This window comes from Callorhinus ursinus, unplaced genomic scaffold, assembly GCF_003265705.2.
Source record: "Callorhinus ursinus isolate GAN/ISIS: 27379988/994484 unplaced genomic scaffold, GSC_fseal_2.0 scaffold4, whole genome shotgun sequence".
NCBI classification, from domain to species: domain Eukaryota; kingdom Metazoa; phylum Chordata; class Mammalia; order Carnivora; family Otariidae; genus Callorhinus; species Callorhinus ursinus.
Genome location: NW_027397066.1, coordinates 52569109 through 52596672, shown reverse-complemented (window position 1 = coordinate 52596672; position 27564 = coordinate 52569109). Strand labels below are relative to the sequence as shown.

General features: G+C 34.3%; 1 long non-coding RNA gene and 1 other non-coding gene across 2 annotated transcripts in view; one reads left to right on the top strand and one right to left on the bottom strand.

Annotated features, from left to right (window-relative positions):
• LOC141372610 (uncharacterized) overlaps positions 1 to 27564 on the bottom strand; it is a 121140-nt gene that overhangs the window by 85436 nt on the left and 8140 nt on the right. The gene's annotated exons all lie outside the window — the stretch shown is intronic.
• Positions 11677 to 11780, top strand: LOC112836203 (U6 spliceosomal RNA). The gene has a single exon (XR_003211429.1). It is a non-coding gene; the product is annotated as a U6 spliceosomal RNA (small nuclear RNA).

Genomic DNA, 27564 nt, shown 5'->3' with positions numbered 1-27564 from the left:
AGAGAGAGAGAGAGAGAAAGAGTGTGTGTGTGTGTGTGTGTGTGTGTGTGTGTGTGTGTGTGTAGAGGTGGGGGGGAATTTTAAGCAATTGTCTCAGGCCAATTGTGGTGACTGGCAAGTCTGAAATCTGCAGGGCAGACCAGCAGGCTAGAGACCCAGGGAAGAGCCAATGTTGTAGTCTTAAGTCCAAAGGGAATCTAGAGACAGAATTCCTTCTTCCCCAGGGGACCTCATCTTTTTCTCTGAAGACCTTCCGTTGATTGGATCAGACCCACCCACACTGTGGAGTGTAATCTGATTCACTCAGAACCTACTGATTTAAATGTTAATCACATTTTTAAAAAAACAGCTTCAAAGAAATCTCTAAAATGGTGTTTGACCCAATGTCTGTGCACCACAGCCTAGCCAAATTGACACATGAAATTGATCATTATGGAGATGTGCTAAATTTCCACTTTATTTGTATATGTTTAAAGTGCCATGCTTCAGACATTTGACGTCCCCACTGAGTCTGTTTTTTTCTCATTGAAATAAATAGCCACATTTAAATTCATTAATATTTTTTGTTTTTATTGGTTGTGCTTATGGATTCATTAAACTTTCTGTTTGCCCATCCATCAATAACGTGTTTAATATTTATTAAGAAGTATGATATATTTAAACTAGGCTCTCTAGGATCTACAATGGCCACAGGTTAATGGCTTCAAATTTTAATCCAGAGATGGTCTTTATTGATGGTCCTTTTTGCTAATTTTATGCACACTTTGTTAAATCTTAAAAATAATTTCATACTAAAACCTATGGACAGAGACAGTATTCTTCCATGAGAATGAAAATATCATTGTGCTACAGAAAAATACTTGACTGAACCCTATTCTCCAAGGAGGCACAATATCCCATTCAGTCTTCATCTTCAGTCAATACTTTTAAGAGATGTGCTTCGAGGTAGGTCAATATAGGCTTTCAAAAAAAGTAGAAAAAGTATAGTATCCCTGAAATACTCCCTAACTATAAGTGAAGTCTTTGTTTCAATTCGTTCATTGGGTTTGAAAATGATATCAAATACCTAAAATCCCCACATTCTTTCATGAGTTATTTGTAATCACCAAGTTTCCATCTCGATTCTTCTGCTGCTTTAAACTAAGGTGATGTATCAGCATGTCGAATAACAGAACAAAGCAAGTGGTAAGCTTTCTTTGCCAAAAATCAATAATTTTAACAAAATTATACCTATAGTGGAGGTTCTACTTCATTCATCCTGACTATTCCAATTATTCCTTCATTTTATTCTTTTTACACCTTCTACATTCTGGATAATTTTGTTTTATTCTTTAATTCTATAACTTTGACACTCAGAATTGTGGCTGAGAATCAGCCCTTCAGCTGCTACTTGTTTTAGGTAGAAGCCTAGCTCTTCAAGATTTAATTTCAAATTGCAGATTAATTGGCTGGTGTTATATTGGATCTTTTCCAATCCCTTGCTTATATGCTTTGGAACAAGACTTGTTCTAAAAATAATGTAACACTCCACATCGGTTGGCAACAATACAAAAGGGATCATTTGGACATACATATAACATCTATACCAGAAACTCATACCTCTATGTGGTTTTTAGAAACCACTGATAATTTTTCAAAATTCTGCAAGCTTTAATTATTTGATTGGAAGCTTTAGTATTATTTAGAAATGGTGATTATCCTACTGATTGTGAGGAGCATAGAAAGAGCATAACGACTTTGTTCTTTATATTATTGATATTAAAAAATGATGTAAGAAAAGTCCTATGGCTTATAGTAAATTTGCATCTATTAGTGATAAGGACCCAGTGGCATTACCTGTTTAGCTTTGCCTCTGACCTTCAATATATCCTAGAGTTTCAGAAAATATTCTTTCACTAAAAATGAATGAAACTAAAGCAGGGAATTTCAAGGAAGAACTTGAGCCTCAAGGGATAGGCCTGTACACAGATTAGCATGACTGGAAGGTGAACAAAGGGCCAGCCGCAAGCTTTCCCCTGACCTTTTCCCTTCACTCAGTGGCATTTATATGAGCTTAGACTGCAAGTATTTTCGAGATGGCAGAAAGCAGATCTGGACACAGTTCAAGCTATATGGATTCTTTTTTGCTCCAAAGAAATGTAGCAAGTTATTTTTTTCTCTATTTTTTTCCCTTGACCCCTGACATAACTAAAAAAAAGAAAAGAATGAGAAAGAAAGAAAGAAAGAAAGAAAGAAAGAAAGAAAGAAAGAAAGAAAGAAAGAAAGAAAGAAAGAAAAAGAAAGAAAAAAGAAATTAACTATCTCAAGGTAAATATAGAAAACAAACAATATATTCTAAATTCTACACTGGTAGATGAAAATCTAGTTTTTAATACTAAGCTACAAGGCAATTAAGTAAATGTGAATTTAATTATGTTCATTTTATGAAGAGGAAATCCTTCATGCCAATTTGTAGAGAGAAAAATTTAGGGAGAACGAGGACAAAAATAATGAAAATGAAAACCACCTCTGTATTCAGTAATGACATTTCCAATAACCCCATTTTTACAGGTATTTCCTCTATAGGTATTATACTTGTGCAGTAAGAAGAAAATATTAATAGTGGCAAAATTAATGAGTTATTCTCATATTCTAACATTTGTGTTGAACTTATTAACTCTTGGAAACTTTCTTAGCATTTATTTTTAAATTTTTGACAATTGTTTCTATTAAAGCAAAATTAAAGTATACCTAAACACACAGATTATAACACACACACACACACACACATACACAGAGCCAGTGACCTTGCTGCACCAAAAGACAAAAGACTCTATAGCAGATGCTATTGCTGCCCCATCTCAAATATTCTCACTCACCTGACATCACTGGCAGTTTAAGTTGATAGCTTCCAGGGCGCCTGGGTGGCTCAGTTGGTTAAGCGACTGCCTTCGGCTCAGGTCATGATCCTGGAGTCCCGGGATCGAGTCCCGCATCGGGCTCCCTGCTCGGCGGGGAGTCTGCCTCTCCCTCTGACCCTCTTCCCTCTCGTGCTCTCTATCTCTCATTCTCTCTCTCTCAAATAAATAAATAAAATCTTTAAGTTGATAGCTTCCAGCCCACTCTCAGCTTTTCACATAAACCCTTCTTTCATCTTGTCTTCTGAGGATTTTTTTAACCACTCAACTAAGCTATGATTGACATGTAAAAAGGTCGTACAAATTTAATGTATACAATTTCTTGAGTTTGGAGATAAATATACCCCCATGAAACCATCACCACTATCAAGGCCATAGACATATCCATTACCTCCCAAAGTTTCCTCCCATCCCCTTCATTATTATGATGATGATTATTATTTTTGTGTTCAGAGGTGGTAAGAACACAAAACATAAGAGCTACCCTCTTAGTGAACCTTGAGGATATAATACAGTATCGTTGAGGACTTTGTTGGTAACTGAGAACTTACTTGGATACAATTAGGGACAACTTCTAAGTTTTAGGGAGCTGGTGTTCCTCAACCCTCAAACGGTGGGGTCTGGGGTCATGCAAGATCTCCCCTCTTCTGGAGGGATGATTCTGAATCTTGTTCCACAGTTTCACAGAGGATCCATAGAGGACTGATCCAGAACCCTAAAACAGCAATTATATTAGCCCAAGTTTATCTTCCCGGCCTCACAATCTTGGACTTGCACGTCCTGAGATCACCTCTTATATACATTACCTGTACCCAAGTTTTTATCTCTAAGTCTGTGTTTAGGGCAACTTGAAACTGACATAGTGGAACAAAACAAATACAAGTTGTCCATTTAAGTTACTTGTGTTGTTGAAAAGTCAGTGATAAAATAGAAGACCTGGAGAAATTGAATTCTGACAGGTTAGTAAAATGACCAAAATATACCGATTTTCAATTTAATTATTTTACATTTGCAGATCAAAAGACTCCTATGATAAATGCAACTATATTAAAGCTATCTAAATAAAAATATTTTAAGTGAATTATACATTTACTTTTACTGATGTGGAATAAAATATATTTCTGCAATTACAAAATAATTGGAAGTTCCCTCTAATTAATTTTAATAAGATTTCAACTGTTCATATTTGTTAGTTGTCCAAAAAAAGGAAATAATTCTAACCAATATATTTATCACTATTATAACTAATATCTTCTCTATTGAAAAATCTATGGTTTAATCTTCAAAATTACTTAACTATCTTCGAATGAATTCTGTTCCAAGTAAATTTTATTTTAGTTCCTCTCTTCTTGCCATAAAGAATAAAGCACTTCTCTAAGGGGGAAAAAACTGAGATGATTCACACTACCTGCCTTAAAATAAATTTATCTTTATTTCCTTTTAAATTAAATTTGGATATTTACTATATACATAATACAAGATCACTTACAATACATGAGAGTGGGATTGTGCATTCAGGGTTGCCCAAAGCCCAGCTCATTTTGAGTAAGTGTAAACAGTAATACCCATACTTTTTTATTGGCTAATGCTATAAGGTGGCATCTGTCATCAGCATCCTCATATAAACTCACCATTGCTACAGCATCTGTTCCATCACACAATGTTCTATTTCTGTGTCTCACACATCTCACTAGAGAGGAACAAATATACTATTTTAAAATAAGTTGCCAGTGTTTCTAAATGAGAACTCAAATCATCTTGCCAGAAATGTACGTGACAGAACAGGAATAAACTATGAGTTGTGACTTTAAAGAGTATAAAAAAATGGGTTAATTGTTTCATTTATATTTAAATATTATGATTATACAATTAAATAATTGGAGCACAGGTTTATGCTCCACTTTTCATCTTTTTTTCCTAGTATGTATAACTCAGTTTTTGTTTTGGATTGTAAATCTATTATTAAATAGCACAAAAGTGTGACAAATCTTTTTGAAACTTGGTAGATTCAACATAGTTAATTTTCTATGCCAGATACTTCTCCTGGGACACAGTGAATTAAAATTGAAACATGAGCTCATCTATCTACTCATCCATTCATTCAATAAGTATTAATTGATCATGCTATGTGCAGGGACATAGGAATAAAATAAATCTTTAAAAAGCAGTGGCAGAAATGTGCCTGCTTTCAGGAAACATCATTCTAATAGAGGAAGGTGGAGAATAAGAAAATAAAACATTTAATATAATCAGGTGACGTAAGTGCTGTGAAGGGAAATAAAAGAGGTTATGGGATAAAAGTTGCAAAACAGAATGTTACTTTAGAAAAAGTGATTTGGAAAAGGTTTCTGATTCAGTGGAAAATACCTCAAGTGAAGTTAATAATTGAAATCAAGGATTAAGGAAATGCATAGTTATTTTTCCCTTGTAGAAAAGCTGATTATAAGACATCTTGAATTGTTAAAAGAAAGGTAATACACTCGTGGCAAAAGCTAGTTAGAGAAACCATAAGAATCAACAAGACCAAGATTTTGCAATCCCAAAGCAGAGTATAAAAGTATCTTAAACAGGACAATCCCTAAGAAGGCTTTCTATCATGCTTCAGAGCAAGCATGTATTTTGATGCAAACTCTATACATAGCTTACACAACTTAATGGAGGGGAGACTGCTTTTTCTTTGTTTAAGAAGCGCAGCATAAATTATTACCATGATGTTCAATTATTCTTACTGCTTTACAACTATTTGAGAACATTTTGCATGAGAAAAAATATGTCCAAATATAAATGAAGGCCACCCAATGTGTGAAAGGTAGCAGCACTTTGTGGCACATGGGGTGTTGCTCAAAGAAAGAAAAGACTTTACAAAATTTCATTTAATCATGTATTTATTCAATAATTTATTTAAACAGTATTCACTTCAAACTAGTAGATATGCCACAGGACTAAAAGCTTCAAGTTTTTATTGCTGTTCACAGAACATAAAGCACTGCTATTATTTCATTATGTGTGTATTTTAATTTTAAAAAGACTAAAAATAGTTCTGAATGTGTAGAACATAAATTATCAGACAACCATATTATATTTAAACTAGATTTTCAGTAATACTGGATGTAAGCTTCTGAACAAATAAATCAATAAGTGAGTAAATCAATGGAAATATTTGAGTAAATACAGCCTCTTGCCATGATGTTAAGATAGGATCTTTTCTTTCATCAAGCTTAGAATTTAGTTATAGCAACAGCACCTATTACAATAATGGGGAAGTACTAAACAGATAATGGTCAGTATTATAATTATAAGACTGAATCTGCATATTATCTGATGGTATGTGCATATTGTGAAAATCATACAGGGTCCAGGGTCAAAAGACATGGATTCCTACTCTATCACTGCAATTTCCTAACAGGATAATTTTGAGTTTCAGTGTGCTCATCTCTAAGTAATCAACTATGCAGGATATCTGGGTGGCTCAGTTGGTAAGCATCTGCCTTCAACTCGCGTCATGATCCCAGGGTCCTGGAATCTAGTCCCACATTGGACTCCTTGCTCAGCGGGGAGCCTGCTTCTCCCTCTGCCTGCCAACCACCCCCCCCACCCCCGCCGCTTGTATGCTCTCTCTCTCTCTCCCCCTCTCTGACAAATAAATGAATAAAATCTTTAAAAAAATAATCAACTATACAAAACTTTCTGAAGGGGGGCAGAGAGAGAAAGAGAGAGAGGCTCAAATGAAGCAATGCATGTGAAAGTTACCAAAAGTGGTTTTGGTTTTAATCACCATTAACATAGTATTTCAGAAGGATAGTTTTATTGATTTATTCAACTCTTTATTGAACAGATGTTTACTGAGCCCCAATTATATAGCAGGCACTGTTCTGGGTACTGGATATATAGCACAGAATAGACCAGTCCTCTGCTCTGGGCAAGCTATATTCTAGGGGAGGGAATAGAAAATGAACAAATAAACAGGTATACCAAATATCAGATAAGATTATGAACACTGGAAAAAATAAAGCAAAATAAGGGGATGCAGAGTGACCGCCTTTGGGGAGAACTATTCTATTTTATTCTGTTTTAAAGATTTCTTTATTTATTTTAGAAAGACAGAAAGAGCTTGGGAGCGAGTGGTGGGAGGGGCAGAGGGAGAGAATCTCAAGCAGACTCCCTGCTGAGCGTGGAGTTGATGTGGGGCTCAATCCCACCACCCATGAGATCATGACCTGGGCCAAAACCAAGAGCTGGTCACACAATCAACTGAGCCACCCAGGCGCCCCTGGAAGAACTATTTTAAACAGGCCAATCAGGGAAATCCTTTCTGAGAGAGGTCACATAATAAAAGATATGCATGCAAGAAGGGTTAAAACTGTGAAAGTTTTTAGGGTAAGAGAGTTTCAGGAAAATGGACAAATAAATGCAGGCGCAGTTGAAGAAATAAACTCTGTATATGGGAAAAAGAGCAAGGAGGACAAAGTGAGTGAAGAGCAGTATTATAGAAGGAAGGACCAGAGGGTTGTGGAGGAGGACCTAAAATGGGAAGGGAGATGGCAATAATCAGAAAAGACAGAACGAAGAACTTTACCAGGATCTGGAAGGAAGTTGAAATTTGTGTAGAGGAAGAGGAGAAGGCAGGGCCTCCATGATGAGGGAAACGTGGAAAAGGAATTGAGTAAAATAAACATTAAAATATTGAGAAAATTAGGGTCATAATGGGAACTGCAATGGATGATGAGCCAAAGCGACAGTTTAGAAACAAGCAGCCATAAAACAGCTCTTTGATATAAAAATTATTTGGCAATAATAAGAAGGATGGTTTGAAAGGATGAGCCTCTGAGGTCAAAGAGACCCACAGATGATTTATTAGCCCAAGTAGGCTAACTGATTTAAGAAATGAACCACTAAATCTCACTAGGTTTGCACAAATAGTTTATTTCTTGTTAAAATCACAGAGAAGGCAGACCCTCATGGGGTGCCACTCTACACGGCCATCCAGACCCCCACGGTCCTGCCACATGGTGGCTTCACTAACCTATTAAGTCCTTGAATTCCTCTCCTTTCAGACAGCTGATGGAAAGAACATAGCCTGGGGTTCAAGGGCGTTTATTCTGGGAAGGGGAACAGATTGCTTCATATTCAATAAGCTGAACCTAAGTCAAGTGGCCATACATCACTGAAAAGGAACCTGGAAAATACAGTCCAGTTGTATAATCAGGAAGGAAAACAAAATGGAGAAAATAAGTCAGATTTTCACAGACATTAGATGTAAGTAAATAGCACAAAAGAAATGTAGTCAAAAAGAATATACATATTAGAAAGAATAATAGCATATGTAAAATAAATAGCACAAAAAACCATCCAATATCATAGATGCTATCGCTCTTATTTTAATACTCATAATATTCCTATTAAAATAAATATGAAAAATTATCATCAAAAAGCTTTTCTATAAATATCATTAGGGCCAGGGGCACCTGGGTGGCTCAGTCGTTAAGCGTCTGCCTTCTGCTCAGGTCATGATCCCAGGGTCCTGGGATCAAGCCCCCCTTGGGCTCCCTGCTCAATGGGGAGCATTCTCCCTCTCCCTCTGCTTCTCCCTCTCCCTCTGCTTCTCCCTCTCCCTTGCCTGTGTTCCTTCTCTCGCTGTGTCTCTCTGTCAAGTAAATAAATAAAATCTTAAAAAAAAAAGCATTAGGACCAACTCTTCATAACAAAATGTTCTGTCTTTTGTTAAAATATTACTTGTAAAGTTGAATTTCATATTTTCTGGTTTTCTACCCTCTCTTAGAGTACATCAGTGTGGACTGTGGCATTTCAATAATAGGATTATTTTTAATCATTTATTTTTTTCCCATGTTCCCTAAGTGAATAATGCTGGTTCATTATGTCCTCATTCTAAAATGCAATATGTGTATGCATCTGTGTGATTTTTATTTATTGAAAAACTATTTTTTCTTACCAATTAGAAACAAGGAGAGCTTAAAATGAGGTTTTCCTCTTAATTTAAGGCAGAGATATAAAAACAGCAGCTCGGTATCTGGAATTATTTGGAAGCATCAATGAAAGAAAAACTTTAAAACATAAAATAATATTCTTTAAAGATGATGTAATAGTTGTCAACTTAGCCAGAATGGTTGTTAAAATCACATATGGCCTTACAGATCTCACCTGTGTGCTGTGGCTTATAACGACCCATGAAAAGTTGATCAATATCCCTATGCTTTAAACATCTCGTAGTAATAATGGTTGTGGTAGTGATAGTAGTAATTATAATAAAACAATTACATTTTAAAAGTTCACTAGGTAGCAATTCTCTTGATCAAGGAGACATGATACAGAATTATTGTTGATTGAATTCAGGTGTAGCATTAATTTAACCTATATGGGTGAAATAACTATTGGCTTTACATCAGATCTAAAATCCTCCTATCAGGGCGCCTGGGTGGCTCAGTTGGTTAAGCGACTGCCTTCGGCTCAGGTCATGATCCCGGAGTCCCGGGATCGAGTCCCGCATCGGGCTCCCTGCTCACCAGGGAGTCTGCTTCTCCCTCTGACCCTCCCCCCATCTCATGTGCTTTCTCTCTCATTCTCTCTGTCTCTCAAATAAATAAATAAAATTAAAAAAAAATAAAATAAAATCCTCCTATCATTCTCTCATATTTATTCTCTCACCTTCTCTCTCCTGCTATTATCTAGAGGCTAAAATCTGACTATATCTTATCATTCAAAAATATTAACTTCGGATATAAGCAGATGCTATAATGATAGTTCTTGTGGGAAGCAGTGTTTTTTTAAAAGGGTTTTCCCTCATATATCCCCCATAAGAATTTAGAATAAAACAAGTGTTTTTAAGAAAGGTTCTAGGTTGACGAGTTAACAGTAACAGTTTAAAATAGCTAAGCATTTTGAAGTTTTATGTTATTAAATATTGGAATTTAAAAGTGGACAGGTTATGTCAATTTTTTAAATTCTACCCAGTGAGATCTAAATATCATAATGATTGGATACAAAACATTGCTAATTTAAAAGAAATACAAAAATAAGTGTGATATTGCATGGGTTTTACTTCTTTAGATCATATCCAATCCCAATTCCTTCATCGAATTTTATTCAAATATATACAACACATTTAAGTCTGTTGAAAGCCTTTTATTATTTCTCTACAATAAAATATATATATTTAAATTTTAAATTATTTTTAAAATTTCCTATAAACATAAGACAGTAAATATTAAAAATTATTTTACATTGATGTACCTTTACTATTATATGTAAATGTAATGAACAATTGATCAAAGATATTCTGTCATGTATCCATGGATGAATATTACTTATTGTGTGAGTAATGTGGAGTTGAACATTCATTCCATTCTTTTATTTAAAAAATAGGTCTAAGCATGAAGAAACTATGTTCATATAAGTAAATAGATTTGAACAGACTTGTTATAAGCCCATAACTAAATTCTTTGAACCTCTTCTGAGTTTTGTGCAAAAATCTCATGCTGATTTCCCATTAAAAAATTTCATCATCTGTCATTTGATAACTAAGTTTGGTTATCCTTCAACTCTGTTAAAAAGTATGAATTGGAAACCACCTGAAAATCCATTTGTCTTCTAATCATTAGAGTCATTCATTTTCTCAACTTTAACACCAAAACCTAGTTTATCCTCTGTATATACATATATATATATATATACATATATATAATATATATATACTGGAGAGAGAGCGAGAGAGAGAGAGGGAGGGAGGTAAAGAGGAAGAGAGAAAGAGAGAGAGGGAGAGAGAGAGAGAGAGAATAAAAGAGAATGAGGGCAACACTGGAGTATTTTACATCCTGGAACAACATATCATACTTAGCCTTAACATGGGTAAGAAGTATCCTTTTTTAGTATAAAGGGTTGATAAATGTATTAAAGAGAGGAGACGTAGGAAAGAAACTGCTTCACTCAGGAACCTTATCAGTCTTAGGAGAGAATCCATATGGAAGTGGTGATCAGGAAATTCATTTTCTTAAAGCCATCTGTGCTTGTATCTTAGAACCCCAGGCTATGTATACCCCAGTTGGAAGACCACTGGTCTAAGGAGGTGGCGTGCAAACTGGAGACAATCCCTTGGAGAATTTGAATCTGCAGACTGACACTGTTTCCTTCCTTAGTCCCTTTTTTTTGGGGGGGGGTCACATGTCACCGATGGCATGCGATATGTCCTGTGTACAGAGTAGAAGTTCCCCATCCTAGAATAATTGACAGTGTCACATTTAATCTTATATTTGCCCCAGCGTTTTCTGACTTAATGAAGTTTGCATGTGCACAGTTGAATGGACTTACACACTATAAGTTTTGTAGTTTTAATTAGTACAATACTCACAAAATGGACAAGTGGACTACAAAAAATTGCTGCCAAATAAACCTGTATTGAAGATAATATATGATTAATAATCCAAACATGAGCAAACATCAGAAAATGGCAGAAATCAATTTCAATCTTCTGGTAGAGCACACTGCAACACAAAAACTATGATGGTTTAAACGGACATGACAAGAGGACACCAAAAAATTTCTAAATCATGAAAAGACGATGTGAATATACATGTACTTAATGAAATCATTAAAAAACATTTTATCATTTTTCACACCTCTGTATGTTGTTGTGGCTTATAATGTACATACTTGCATTAGGTGAGAAGTATGTGTACATAATTTACAAATAAATAAATGTATTTTGGAATATTTGTCCAAAAATGTTTTAATGATGGGATGTGGTATCAAAAATTGGGGGGGGTCCCTGCTCACCTTCACAGCACATATACTAAAATTGGAACAATACAGAGATTAGCGTGGCCCCTGCACAAGGATGACACACAAATTTATGAAGCATTTCATATTAAAAAATAGAAAAATTGGATGGGCCACTGGTCTAGAGAAAGCACTAAGCTTAACTTTTTTATATGATAAAAAGAACAATAGCTTAGTAGCTACCTGTCTAGAAATTTCATCAGCTTTATTTCTTCTCAATATTTTGCACTAAATGGCAAATATAGAAGAAGCAACGAGGTTTGGGGACAGTCTATTTCCAATGATGTTTATCACAACATAATTATGCTATTCTACCTGTGTAAATAGTGTCAATGATATTATGGTTTTCACATAATTTATATGTAAATAATTAAAGACAATGATTTTTTTTGGAATAACAGCATATAGAGATTGGAAAAAGATATATAATTAGACACAATTTTCTTGTAAAGTGAGTCATTTCCCAGCAACATTCTTACTCAATATAAATTCCAAAGGAACTTCCAGAATATTTGAGTCATGACCTGAACACTGCTTTGTTGGAAGCTGGCATTCCTACCACAGAGAAGCAGAGGTCTCTGAAGAAAAAAAAAAATCGGTCTCTTTGCCAATTTTACAAGTTGGGCATAGCTATAATCATCAATTCCTTCACAGATACAGAGTTTGCATATAAGATTTTTTTGTGTGTCTGTGTCCTATAGCTCTGGGCAGTTGTTCAATTTAGTGGTGATATTACCATTAATGCATATGCTTCAGGTTAACAAACATGGAACAAATAATATTTTTATTTCACTGCTGACCAAATTATAGATACTTAATTTCTAGAAGATGCATGACATGAAATACCCTGTGCTTTAATATAATCAATGGGTAACATCTAGTTCCTTTTTTAAGATGTAAGAATTACAATCCAGACAGAAAGAATACAAAGAATGTGTTAAACAACTCAAAGCAAAATTCACACAACTTAGAACACAAAACCACCTGGAAAAGAACCAGAATGAATAAATGATTTGTCTATATAAATTAGCAATTCTCAAGCTAGGACATGTGAACAGACTGGACTATATGATTGAGGCTGAAACTGACTTAAAAACAATGAAAAATAAGTTCTAGAAATGACTATAGGAAAAAATGTTTAAAATTGTGAAAATGGCTCTTTATTAAGCATTGAGCTTTTTTAGTCACAAGTACAAACACAATTACAGCAATTTTACCAGTAGTTGTGTGCAAATTCGAGTAGTAATTATACACATGTACATGGTTTCATTAGAATTTAATGCTTATCTTTCCAAAATATGTTATTAACTAAAATTTAACTGTTTTTACTTAAATAAAACAAAATAATGATACTGATATCAGTTACTCATAACTAAAACAAGCTTTTTTTTCTTTTCAAATTAAGCTTCTATTTAAAAAAGATTCTCAGAATACCATCAAAAATTTTCATTAAGCAAGGAGGAAAAACATATTCCACTTAAAAAAAATAGCCCAACATAAACCCACAGCCAAGTACTAATCTAGATTTAATAGTTGATATCATAGTGACTTTTGTGACTTCCTTAGGGTAATGCTAAAGAGCTTTAAAGCAGTTTGCCTCAAATTGTGCCTTTCCTGGGTTTGCTACTCATCCAAAACATAACCCATTAAAGACTGTAGTAAGAAGACAGGAAAAATTAAGGAATAGGAAAAAATGCATTGTGCATTTATTTATAAAATCTATATTATATAAATATATTTTGTGTCACCAAACTGAAAATCTGTATGTCTTCTAAATGCAAAGATGCTTAAAATTCAGCATTTTAGGGGTGTCTGGATGGCTCAGTTGATTAAGCATCTGATGTTGGTTTTGGCTCAGGTCATGATCATATCATGGGTCATGAAATCGAGTTCTGGGGCAGGCTCCACACTCAGCGGGGAGTCTGCTTGAAGATTGTCTCCCCCATCCCTTCCCCCACTCATACGTTCTCTCTTTTTTTCTCTCTCTCTCAAATAAATAGATAAATCTTTTAAAAAAATCAGCATTTTATTTTGAACATTTTGCAAGTAAATATACCATGAATTTGGAATTAGAAAAAATTCTTTAACATATTTAAGGATGTATGGATTAGACATAATTTTAATATAGAGTAGCTTTCACAAAATTTCAAAGTATGATAATTTGTGTAAAGTTCTTACCTATGAAAAAGGAGGCTTGGAACATTTAAAAAAGTCAATTTAACTCATCTCATAAACATGGCTTGATTATACACACATTATTATATCTCATATTATTCTAGACATTGGCAGCAAAAATTATTAGTACATGTTTTCTGCTACTAAAGACCTTAAGTAATACAGAAAAGAGTCATTAGTATTCACCAGCAATAATAATACCAAAATGTCAGGGGAGAGAATCATTTATTCTTTAAGATTTTGGCCTATTGGCAAATACTTGAAAAAGAAGTGGTATTTGAGAAGATCATTATAGAATGAGAAGGAATTCCACAGGCAGAGAAGTCAAAAAGATAATGGATTCCATCCCATTGCAAACATCTTCTCATATTTTCCCATTTCCTCTTGTATTTCCACATTTCAAAATTATCTAAATCATTTTAAAACTTTCTTATCCCTCAGGTTTTGTTTGAAAGGACATTTTCTATGAGAAATCATCCATGAATTAACAATACTAAACAGCTTCCCCTGTTACTCAGTTTGAGTATCTTAACTTTTAATCAAGAAATTTAAACTGCTCATAGTTACTTTCATAACATTATATTTGGCCCATAGTTTTATTTTATGCTTTTTATTTTATGCATTTTGGGAGTTACTTTTTTTTTTTAAAGATTTTATTTATTTATTCATGAGAGACAGACAGAGAGAGAGAGAGAGAGGCAGAGGGAGAAGCAGGCTCCCCAGGAGCAGGGAACCCGATGCAGGACTCGATCCCAGGACCCTGGGATCATGACCTGAGCCGAAGGCAGACGCTTAACCATCTGAGCCACCCAGGCGCCCGGGAGTTACTTTTTGTTCCATTTTTTGTTTTACTGACTTCTTTCTTCAGGTTTAAAAATTAAGATGCTAATTTCAATTCACCTACTTAAAGATTTTGACATTTATTTTTAAAAAATAAGTTTTATTTATATTAAATAAAAGTTTATTTTTAGACTCTTTTATTCATTTTCCTACATTATTTCCCTAACATTTTTCCCAGTTCACATTTAATTTATCTTGAGGTCACATGCTCCATATTTAAAACAATAAATTTACATTTCAAGAAAAAGACAAAATTTATCTTTCAAGATAAATTGTTTTTTGGACTTAAACATTCTATTTTGGAGTTATAATAGTTATTTACATCCATTAAAAACCTATTCTTTACCATAGACTTTAGGATTTTTATACATTTATTTTGATTTTTAGTTGTTGTATATTCGTGGTCATTTCTTAGCTCTTGATGATATGGAAAAATTCTTCCAAAAGTTTTTGATGAAAATGTATTTGAGCATTACTGTTTTGAAGCAATATAGGACTCAATGTTTCCTTCACACACGAACAGTATCTTTGCAGGGGATTCACAGTTTTCAATCATAATCATTTTCTTATTAAACCTCTATTGACTTTGCTGCACTGTCCTCCTGCATTTATTGTTGCATAGGAAAAGAAAAAAAAAGAAAGGAACTCCATGAAGTCTTTAGAGAAAAATCACTACAGAATTTAACAATAAAGTAAATGAACAGTTTACTGAAAAATCAGTTGTCAAAAGAGAACGACTTCACTTTGGAGATGGGAGACACAACAATATTTTATCCCTTGCCAAATATGAAGTATTTTGCAATTGAAAAACTTTACATACATTATGGAGAACATGTTGACAATATCTAGTTAAGATTAAGATTTTAATCTTAATGTTACTCTTAACTTATAGCCCTTTGATTCCATTTAAAATATATAAGTTTAGATGAATTTTAACAAAACATGTTCAAGAGTCTTCATTACATTGCCAACAGTGGAAAAAATGGATAATTAAAATGTGCATTAACCCATGTATCAGAATTCTGTAAAACTACATAACTAATTGAAAGAGATACATATTTATTTACATGTATAGAAGTTGAAAATATAATGCTAACAGTAAGAATGCAAATTAAAGTGATATATACAACATGGTAAATGTATGTGAAATATTTAAAACCACACAAGCTATATTACCTTTGTTTTAGTTTTACTTTAATCAGTTATAGATGCATATAATTTAAAGACTCACCAAGTTCTATAAAGTTTATTAATAAAAGAGTGGTTCAGTGTCTGCCCCAGACTTCTCTCTTTCCAAAATCAACCATTTTGACACTTTTAGCTGATTTTTTTGTATATATCTCTGTATCTCTAAATAATATACACATGCGTCAGCATATCAATTTTTAAGGTTATACATTCTCTATTGATTTTGCAATAGTAAAGATAAGGATTTGGTTTCTTTCACCATTCCCCTCTATCGCATTTCATCACATCTTTCAGTCACGCCTATCAAAATTTTTGTTAGACCTACATTCAACATTTGTATTGTTATTACTATGTGAATGCTATTAGCAGGTCATTCAAAAGGTCTTTTCCTTAGTTATCTTTTCCTTAAAATTTTGTCTTCCCTGAATAACTGTCTTATTCTTTCTACCTATCACTAAAATAACCCTAAGTTGTTAATTATGTCACTCTTTTCCTTGAATTATTATGCATCAGGCATTTTTTCAGTTTTATCTTCTGAAAGAAATCTTCCCAACAACATTTTGATCTCTCTAATCAGGACTGTTTGGCCTCCATACCTGGAATACAGATCTCATCTTGGGATCATCCTTGACCATGTTCTGAGAATTCTATTCTCCTTTATTCTGTGCTGGAGACATATTTTCTGAATACACATGCAATTATTTCTTGGTTTCCACTCTTATTTCAGTTGAGCACATCATTCAGTACCTTCCTAAGAAAAATTGAATGGGAAGTACTAAATAGCATAAATTTATTTGGTCCTCACACACTGATAGTTCAGCTGGATGTAAAATTTAATGTTGGAACTATCTTTTTCTTAGGAGTTTTGAAGACATTGCTCCATTGTGTTCTATTTACCAGTGTTGCTATCCACATATTTAAGGATATTAAGCTAAGTGAGACAAGTCAGTCAGAGAAAAACAAATACCATATGATTTCAGCTTATGTGGAATCTAAAAAACAAAACAAACAGACTCTTAAATACAGAGAACGAACTGGTGGTTGTCAGAGGGGAGGTAGGTGGGTATATGGGTGAAATAGTTAAAGGGAATTAAGAGGTACAAACTTCCAGTTATAAAATAAATAAGCCACAGAGATGAAACCACAGTATAGGGAATATAGTCAGTAATATTGCAACAACATCGTACAGTGAAAGATGGTGACTATACTTATTGTGGTGAGCAGTGAGTAATGTGTAGAATTGTTGAATCACTATGTTGTATACCTGAAACTAATATAACATTGTATGTTAATTATACTTCTATAAAAAATAAATAAAAATAATGAATAATAAACAACTAAAGTAATTCTGATTCCTGACATTTTATGTGTATCTTTTGTAAAGGTTTTTTCTCTCCTTCTAGAAGCTAATAGACCCCTCTCTTTTTCTTTTTTTTTAAGATTTTATTTATTTATTCATAAGAGACACAGAGAGAGAGGCAGAGGGAGAAGCAGGCTCCCCGCTGAGCAAGGAGCCTGATGCGGGACTCGATCCCAGGACCCTGGGATCATGACCTGAGCCGAAGGCAGACACTTAACCATCTGAGCCACCCAGGCACCCGACCCCTCTCTTTTTCATCATTGTCCTGAAATGTCATAACATTGTGTCTTTGCTAAATCTATTTTTATCCATTTTACTGATCACTTGGTATGGGTTATGGGCTTTTAGTATCCAGACTTGTGTCCTTCATTTTTATATGTTTTACTTTAATTATTTTTTGGGTGATTTCCTTCCGTTCTCTTTTCTCTCCTTCTGGAATTATTATTTTGGAATGTTTGACTTTCCAGCAAGTCCTCTGGATTTCTTATATTCACTTTGCTACCCCACATTTTTCCTTGCTTCATTTTCTTCACTGTATAATCAAGCCTTTTGTTAAATTTTTCTTTTCAATCACATAGTTTTAAAAGCTCTTTTTTTGTATTTTTTCCATTTTTTGGTCTTTTTTAAAAGATTTTATTTATTTATTTAAGAGAGAGAATGAGAGAGAGAGAGAGAGCACGGGAGGGAAGAGGGTCAGAGGGAGAAGCAGACTCCCCACTGAGCAGGGAGCCAGATGTGGGACTCGATCCTGGGACTCCAGGATCATGACCTGAGCTGAAGGCAGTCGCTTAACCAACTGAGCCACCCAGGCACCCTCCATTTTTTTGTCTTATTCCTGTTTCATGTGTTCAATGAGGAGTGGGCAAGGAAGGCTGGCAGTTCCTGACAAAGTCATGTGTGGTGGCCATACTTCCCAAGATGTCCCCCTTATCTCACTTAATATTCACATCCTTGTATAAGCCCCCCTCTTGAGTGTGGGCTCACTTAGTGACTTGCTTCTACTGTATTGAATAAGCAAAAGTGATAGAATATACTTTCAGAGATTAGGTTGTAAAAAATTACAACTCTTGTCTTACACACTATTTCACCTGCTCAACTTACTCACTGATGAGGCAAGATGTAATTTTGAAAAGACTCACATGGTAAGGAACTAAAGATAGCCTCTGACAAAGGGCCTACAAGGAAGCAAATCCTGCCAACAACAAAGTAAGTGAGCTCAGAAGTAGGTCCTTCACCAGTTGAACATTGAAGTAACTACAGCTCCATCTGATACCTTGATTTCAGCCTCTGAGGGACATTACCCACACATTACAGCTAAGCTGTGCCCAGTTTCCAGATCTACAGAAACTTTGAAGTGATCAGTGTGGTTTCAAGTAACTGAACATTGAGGAAATTTGTTGCCTCATATTAGACAAATAATAAAACACATAATATGCAGGATAGTATTCTTATCTTCATTTGGCCTGATATAAACTAGAATAGGAGCTTCTGTTTAACTTTTTTCAGAGAATTAAACTCAAGGTTTGAGTGGGGTAAGGAAGAGGGCAATTAACCTAACTGCACAGATTGGGGAACAGGATCTGGGAATCTGATTCTTTTTAAAACACACTTTCAACTCAAACTTATGTTTTTATTCCATTGTTACACTATCTGAATTACCTAATGCCATAAATTTCAGAGCCTTCTTCAGACTCATAGCAAAAACCAGTCTGCTTAAATAAAAAGAGTGAAATCTTGCCATTTGCAATCGCATGGATTGAACTAGAGCGTATAATGCTAAAAGAAATAAGACAGATACCATATGATCTCACTCGTATGTGGAATTTAAGAAACAAAACAAATGATCAAGGGAATAAAAAAGAGAGAATTAGAAGCCAAGAAACAGACCCTTAACTGCTGAGAACACATTGATGATTACCAGAGGAGAGGTGGGTGGAAGATGGGTTAAACAGGTAATGGGGATTAAAGAGTGCACTTGTCCTGATAAGCACTAGGTGATGCATGGAATTGTTGAATCACAATATTATACACCTGAAACTAATATAACATTGTATGTTAACTAAAATAAAATAAAATATTGAAAGGAAAAATCAGGATGCTTATTAGTTTTTCCCCACTGTTGATTAGGCTTCAATTTTCTTGGGACTCAGATTATTTATCACTCATCCAATTATAGTCCATCTTCCAAAATATTTTTCTGTTGTCTCCTTTTCTGTTTGCTTGCTCCTTATGACTTTGTGTTGTGTTTTTAAGTCTCTTTATTAATCATTTTAAAAATCCCTTTATTAATAATTTTAGTAGAGTTTCAGAGGCAATCTACAGTGGATGCATGTGTTCAACTGTGATCTTTTTTTTTTTTTTAAGTAGGCTCCACACCCAGTGTGGAACCCAATGTGGGGCTTGAACTCATGACCCTGAAATCAAGACCTGAGCCAAGATCAAGAGTCATACACTTAACCAACTGAGTGACTCAGGCACTCCTCAATCTACTATGTTTAAACAATGCACAAGTTCATCAGTATTTTTAATGATTTTTAAGAAAATAAGAATATTGTAAATATTCAGGTAGGGTTAAGGGTATATGAATATTATATGTGGCTTTTTGCAATTTAAAAATATTTTTAATGTCAAATTTAAGTTTCAAAATTTCCTATATTTGGGGGCGCCTGGGTGGCTCAGTCATTAAGCATCTGTCTTCAGCTCAGGTCATGATCCCAGGGTCCTGGGATTGAGCTCCACATCAGGCTCCTTGCTCCGCAGGAAGCCTGCTTCACCCTCTCCCAGTCCCTCTGCTTGTGTTCCCTCTCTCGCTGTCTCCCTCTCTGTCAAATAAATAAATAAAATCTTTAAAAAAAAATCCTATATTTGGTGTACATTGCAGAGTTCTTGGATTTTTATTTTATTTTATTATTTATTTATTTATTTATTTATTTATTTATTATTGCATGATAATAAAAGTTTTAATCCACTTAAAGTGATTAGAAAATCCAAAATGGAAAGTTATAAAAAAAGGGACTTGAGGTAAAACTCCCAATGCAAATTAATTAAGATGACTGATTTTTGCTTTTCACGTGCTTTCTTTTTCTTTTCTTTCTTCTTTTTGTTTCTTTCTGTCTTTCTTTTTTCTTTCTTTCTTCTGGAAAAGAAAAACCTTTGTATACAAACAAATATGATATTTTTCCAACAGTGTGGTCAGAGAAACCAAGTCATAATCCTATGCCCACAAGTGTGATGATGTTAAAAAAGAGATCTGTTTCCATTTTCTTCAGACCAGCCGCCTGACATTTCAAAAGATAAGAAGCACTGCTCAGCTTGAATGAACTCAAAAATATCTCTGCAAATGTATTTGAACTCATCTTTTGAAATGTCAGTTTGGGACGAAGTGATATGAGTTACTCATTCGGGTATAAGCGTTAAGAGTCTGAAACAATTTTTCTAAGAAGAGAGAATGATGTTGAAGAATATATTTTTCAGTAAATCAAGGAATTAAAAGTTTGTGGCTATTATTTCATTAAGAAAATTAGTTACCTACTAAGATACTTTAAGTTTAAATATAGAAATATAGTTTTATATATCAAGATATGAATTTGATTTTAAAAATTTTCTCCTTCAGGTATTCTTTTTTATTTATTCAACATTCCACTGACTATTTTACTTGCTGTTTTGTATTTATGTGGAACATTCTTGTGTGTCCTAATATTTTCTTTTTAAAGAGATTGTACAATTATATCTGATTCATCCTGTTTTTTGTTGTTGTTGTTACTGTTGATGACTTGAAGGTGTAATTGGAGAAGTAATAAATCACGTATATTTAAAAATTAATGGTGAAAATTCACTTACCATATGGCCCAAAAACTGCACTCTTGAGCATTTACTCCAAAGATATGGCACTTATTTTCACACAGGAATTTGTACACACAAATGTTCCTAGCAGCTTTATTTGTAATAGGCCAAAGCTGGAAACTACCCAAATGTCCATCAGTGAGTGAATGGTTAAACAAATTGTGGTACATCCATGCTATAGAATACTACTCAGCAATAAAAAGGAATCATATATATATTGGATGAACCTCAAGGAAATTATGCTGAATAAAAAAAAGCCAATCTCAAAAGGGTACATACTGTATCATTCCTCTTCTGTAACATTGTGAAATAGCATAAAAATATAAATGGAAAATAATTTATTAGTGGTTTCCAAGAGCTGGAAGTGGAGGGATATATGTAGCTATAAAGAGGTAACATGAGAGGATATTTTGGTGCTGGTACAAGTGTAAACTGCACACACACACACACACACACACACACGAGTGCATCTATACCTGTTGAAATGTGAATAAGTTCTATAAATTGTATCAATGTCAATTTCTTCATTTTAATATTACAAATGTGTTATTATGTTAATATTGGGGAGATTAAGGACTATAGGGAAGGGTCCATGGAACTTCTTTGTACATTTCTTTGCAACGTCTTATGAATCTATAATTATTTCAAAATGAACTTTCTACAAAAATTCGCTTATAGTAAAATAATTTTGATAAGCAAAATCCTAAAAGGCAATGCATTGCTTAAAAGTTTGCACTTTGGGACACTGTCACCTTTTAAGGGTACTAATATTCACTTCTATTCACCTCCCAATGGGAGGCCTTCAAAAGCTGTTGTGCTCAGACTAGTCCACTGTATAAGTCTGTAGGAAGGCTTCATACACATGCCCATGAACAAGAGCTTGGAGGTGTTTTTTAAAGTATTGAATGTGCATTTCCATTTTGCCTTTGGGTTATTTTTTATTATTGTTTGTAAGCATGGAATAGAATTTGATTCTAGGATATAATAATACTGGGAATATATTTTGTATAAGTAAAGAAAAGGAAAATTTACAGATATTTATGTAAACTTTTGTTCTCTGGAAAAAAATTAAAATCATTTGTTTAATTAATATTTTAAATAGATATTTATAAAATGATCATCCATTTTCATATTTTATTAACTTCCATTTACTAAAAATTTCAGGTTTAACAGTAAAAATTATTGGTAGGTTCTAAAAATTATTTCAATTGGTGATTTATGCTCATTCTTAGGCCCTTTGTTGTGTCATGTTCTTCCTCAGAGGCCATCAGTACTGACAGGTAAATCCATTTTCATTTATAAGGCAAAAATTGCTCATAATATCTTTAATGAAATCAATTAGTTTTACTACAAATCTTTACTAACATTTTCATATTTACCTTATGTCTTTTAATCACTTAAAAGTAGTTAATGACATGTATTTGTTGTTTCTACCTAGCTTTCATGTTTTTATAAAGTTTATAAAAACAAGGAGGAAACATGAAGGAAAAAGTGTTATTTCAGAAGCTGGCTCTATTTTGAGCTAGTAGGACTAGGGAAACCTCTCTATGATTTTTTTTTTCAGTTTTATTTGTTGAAAATTTGCAGAAAATGAACTTGCAAATCTTCTGTTTAATTGAAAAGATGGGAATTTAGGTACTTGAAGAAGGGAAAGATGAAGAGTGTAAAGGAGAAAGCCAGGAAAATGGATACCAGGAAAGAATTTGATGAAAAGTTTTGCTTCAGAGAAATGTTCAGTGATACTTCAGGCTATCAAATTTTAGAACCCCTGAAGTCAAATATCAATATTTAGTGATTCTGTGTTACAATCTTCCTCTCTTTTCATAAAGATTAAGAAAATTAGCTTTTCAAAGCCTAAACTTATTATAGCAAAGGTAGAGGGGCATTACCAATTATGAGGTAAACCAGTCTGGAAAGAAAACAGGAATAGAACTGCCATCAACCAAGAAGGGGTGTTGGAGATTCCCAGTGGGAAATGCATTGGAACATGAGGTACACAACAGAAATTGTGCCTTTCAACATTGTCAGAATACTTGGAAATGTCATGGACATACCACAGAAATGATTACATCCTCCCAACTGTTTCCAGAATAGGGGCAGGAACTAACTGAAAGAACTTTACTTACTAATTTGTGGTAATATAAGGTTCTTCATTATCACTGTATCTCAACTCTCTTCTGTCCTTTTCTCTTTCTCTTATTTTTCTTTCCCTATTGTGCATCTGTGTGTTATGTGTATGTGTATGAGTGCATATACATTTTCTTCTGGGATATTTTTTACTTCTATGTTTCCATTGTTCTACAAGTAATAAATGCTAATTTTAGAAAATAGAAAAATAAAGGGTAGAAAAATGAACCCATATTATCATACCAGTCATATACAGATGGGACTAATGACCCATAACATTCCAAATTAAAAAAAAGACTTTATATTGTGCCTTTAATATGATATTTTAGAGCTCTCTTTTTAAGTATGCATATATTCTTCCAAACATTTAAATGGTTCCATGGTGTTTCATTATTATACAGATGTATTTAACACTTCTTATTGAACATTAATTTCTGTTTTTTACCCATTAATTATGGGAAAAAAAGAAGATGGCAGTGGAGTAGAAGGACCCTGGGCTCTCCTCCTCCCATTAATACAATTTGATAACTATCAAACCATCCTAAATAAGCCAGAAATGGACGTGAAGACTGACAGAACAAACTCTATTACTAAAGGGAGAGAAGAGGCCACATGGAAGAAGGTAGGAAGTGCAGAGGTGTGGTTTAGTGGAGAAATGGATCATGGGTGCTGTGGAGGCAAGGGAGATGTGGTCTCAGAAATGGGCAAGAAAGAGGAGCACACAGGAGAATGCACAAGTTTCCCCAAAACCATTGGCTTGGAAAACAAGAGGGGTTGGATTTTGTGAGTTCTTGCAACCAATGGCATTTTAAAGGTCAACAGACTTGGCTGGGATAGAGCCAGGAGGGCACTACTTGCTCCTTGAGAGAAGGCAGGCAAACAACCTGGGGGCAGATAGCATGGTAATAGTGATCTGAAAAATGCCTGGGGCCAAAGAAGGGAGATTATTTGCTATTCCAGGAGGGCTTCCTTGACAGGCAGCATTCAGGAACAAAGGAGCTGGCTGGGGACATTTTCCTCCCCCACCCCTCAACATAAACACAGAGCAACCTGTGGGGAAACAGCACAACACTCATGCTGGTTTCTTAACTTGCTTACATCAAGTCCCGCACCCCTGAACTCTGAGGGGACTGCCCTTCTCAGTCACACTTGCCTCAATCCCAGTGCAGTGGGCCCTTCCCACAAAAGACCAACACAAACCCCTGCCCACACCACATTTCCCAACCAGAGAGTTTTTCAGGGTCTCAGTTTTGGTGGAGTTAATGTCAAATCTCATTTCACAAGCAGACCAGGGCACACCTAGTTCAAGCTCATCACATTCAAGCCAGAGACCAAACATTGTCTGCAGCAGGCAAAGAGAGCCTCTGCAGATGACTGACCTGAAGGCTAGAGCAGCCAAACACAACAGCAGGGTGCACATAGTACACACCAGAGACACTCTGTGAAGCACCAGCCCTGGGCACTATATGACCCTTCTTCATAAGGCCATTACTTTCAGGAGCAGGAGACATAACTGGCTTTTCTAATACACAGAAGAAGGCAGAGACTTAGACAAAATGCCAAGATGGAAGAATTTATCTCAAATGAAAGAACAAGATAAGGCTGTGGAAGAGATCTAAGTGAAACAGATATAAGTAACATGCCTGATGGGGAATTTAAAGCAACAATCATAAGGATACTCACTGGGCTTGAGAAAAGAATGGAAGACATAAGTGAAACCCTTACCATAGAGATAAAAGAGTTAAAAGAGAATTAAAAATGAAGAGTGCAATAAACAAGATTAGAAACAGGCTTGATGCAATGAACAGCAAGCTGGAAGAAGCAGAGGAATGAATTAGTAGCCTGAAAGACAAAGTAATGGAAAGTAATCAATATGAACAAAAGAGAGAAAAAAGAATTATACAAAATGAGGTTAGGCTTAGGGAACTCAGTCACTCCATCAAATGTAATAACATCTGTCTTTTAGGAGTCCCAGAAGGAGAAGAGAAAAGGGGTAGAAAATTTATTTCAAGAAATAATAGCAGAACACTTCCTTAATCTAGGAAAGGAAACAAACATCCAGATCCAGGAGGCACAGAGAACTGCCATCAAAATCAACAAAAGCAGGCCAACACCAAGACATATTGTAATTAAATTTACAAAATATAGTGATAAAGAAAAAAATCTTAAAAGCAGCAAGACAACAGAAGTACTTAACTTAGAAGGAAAAACCCATAAGTCTAGCTGGAGATTTCTCAACAGAAACTTGGCAAGTGAGAAGAGAGTGGCATGATATATTCAATGTGCTAAATGGGAAAAATCTGCAGCCAAGAATACTCTATCAAGCAAGGCTATAATTGAGAATAGAAGAAGAGATAAAGAGTTTCTCAAACAAACAAAAACTAAATGAGTTCATGATCACTAAACCAGGCCTGCAAGAAATATTAAAGGGGACTCCTTGAGAGACCAAAAGTGATAAAGACAAGAAAGGATTGGAGAAGATCTCCAGAAACAATGACAAAACAAGTAATAGAATGTAAATAAATGCATAATAAATAGACAATTCAGTAAATTATAATTATAATAAATTTTCTATCAGTAAGTACTTTGAATGTCAATGGACTAAACATTCTGATTAAAAGACATAGAGTGTCAGAATGGATAAAAAAACAAGACCCACCTATATAAGGACTACAAGAGATTCAGACCTAAGCATATATGCAGATTGAAGTGAAGGGATGGAGAAACATTTATCATGCAAATGGATGTCAAAAGAAAGCCAGAGTAGCAATACTAAATATTAGGAAAACTAGACTTTAAACCAAAGATTGTAACAAGAGACAAAGAAGTGCACTATATAATCATAAAGGGGACAATCCAAGAAAAAGATATAACAATTATAAATATTTATACACCAACATGGGAACACCCAAATATATAAAACAATTAATAACAAACATGGAACTAATGGACAGATCATCAAAACAAAAAAACAAGGAAACAATGGCTTTGAATGACACACTGGACCAGATGGACTTAACAGATATATTCAAAACATTCCACCCTAAAACAGCAGAATACACATTCTTTTTGAGTGCATGTGGAACATTCTTCAGGATAGATCACATATTCGGTCACAAAACAGGCCTCAAGAACTACAAAAAAGATTGAAATCATACATGCACCTTTTGTGACCATAATGCAATGAAATTAGAAATCAACTACAAGAAAAAATCTGGAAAGACCACCAATACATGCTACTAAACAGTGAATGGGTCAACCAGGAAATAAAAGAAATAGAAAAATACATGGAAACAATTGAAAATGAAAACACAACTGTCCAAAATTTTGGGGCTGTAGCAAAATCGATCCTAAGAGGGAAGCATATAGCAGTGTGGGCCTACTTTGAGAAACAAGAAAAATCTCAAATAAACATCCAAAGGAGCCAGAAAAACAAAAACAAAAACAAAAAACCAAACAAACAAAAAAGAAAAACAAATGAGTTTAACCCTAGCAGAAGGAAGGAAATAATAAAGATTAGAGCAGAAATAAATGATATAGAAACTAAAAATGCCATGGAACATATCAATGAAACCAGCCGATTCTTTAAGAAATTAATAAAATTGATAAACTTCTAGCCAAACTTATTAAAAAAAAAAGACCCAAATAAATAAAATCACAAATGACAGAGGAGAAATGATGACCAACACCACAGAAATACAAACAACTGTAAGAGAATATTATAAAAAAACTATAGGCTGACAAACTGGACAACCAAGAAGAAATGGATAAATTCCTAGAAATACATAACCTACCAAAACTGAAATGGGAAGAAATTGAAAACTTGACCAGACTGATAACCAGCAAAGAAATTGAATCAGTGATCAAAAAAACTTGCAACAACAACAAAAGTCCAGGACCAGATGGCTTCACAGGGGAATTCTATCAAAATTTTAAAGAAGAGTTAATACCTATTCTTCTCAAACTTTTCCAAAAAATAGAAAATTGAGGAAAACTTCCAAATTCATTTAATGAGACCAGGATTACCCTGAAACCAAAACCAGACAAAGACTCCACTAAACAAGAGTACTACAGCCAGTATCTCTGATGAACGTGTATGCAAAAATTCTCAGTAACATACCAGCAAACTGAATCTAACAATACATTAAAAAAATCATTAACCATGGTCAAGTAGAATTTATTCCTGGGTTGCAAGCGTGATTCAATATTTGCAAATCAATCAACGTGACACACCACATTAATAAAAGAAAAGATAAAAATCACATGATCATTCCAATAGATGCAGAAAAAGCATTTGACAAAGTACAACATTCATTCATGACAAAACCCTCCATAAAGTAGGTT